Source organism: Mandrillus leucophaeus, unplaced genomic scaffold (genome assembly GCF_000951045.1).
Source record: "Mandrillus leucophaeus isolate KB7577 unplaced genomic scaffold, Mleu.le_1.0 Scaffold20, whole genome shotgun sequence".
NCBI classification, from domain to species: domain Eukaryota; kingdom Metazoa; phylum Chordata; class Mammalia; order Primates; family Cercopithecidae; genus Mandrillus; species Mandrillus leucophaeus.
In genome coordinates, this window is record NW_012102032.1 from 1,230,344 (window position 1) to 1,231,054 (window position 711).

Consider the following 711-nt stretch of genomic DNA (forward strand, 5'->3'; position numbering starts at 1 on the left):
TAGGTCACCATCATCAAAGACCAAAGGTAGATAAAACCACAAAGATGGGGAGAAACCAGAGCAGAAAAGCTGAAAATTCTAAAAACCAGAGCACTTCTCCTCCTCCAAAGGATTGCAGCTCTTCACCAGCAATGGAACAAAGCTGGATGGAGAATGACTTTGACGAGTTGACAGAAGTAGGCATCAGAAGGTTGGTAATAACAAACTTCTCTGAGCTAAAGAAGCATGTTCTAACCCATCACAAGAAAACTAAAAACCTTGAAAAAGGGTTAGATGAATGGCTAACTAGAATAAACAGTGTAGGGAAGAACTTAAATGACCTGATGGAGCTGAAAACCATGGCATGAGAACTTTGTCACTCATGCACAAGCTTCATTAGCCTATATGATCAGGTGGAAGAAGGGTATCAGTGATTGAAGATCAGATTAATGAAATAAAGTAAGAAGACAAGATTAGAGAAAAAAGAGTAAAAAGAAATGAAAAAACCTCCAAGAAATATGGGACTATGTGAAAATACCAAATCTATGTTTGAATGGTGTACATGAAAGTGATGGGAAAAATGGAACCAAGTTGGAAAACACACTTCAGGATATTATCCAGGAGAACTTCCCCAGCATAGCAAGGCAGGCCAACATTCAAATTCAGGAAATACAGAGAATGCCACAAAGATACTCCTCAAGAAGAGCAACCCCAAGACACATAATTGTCAGA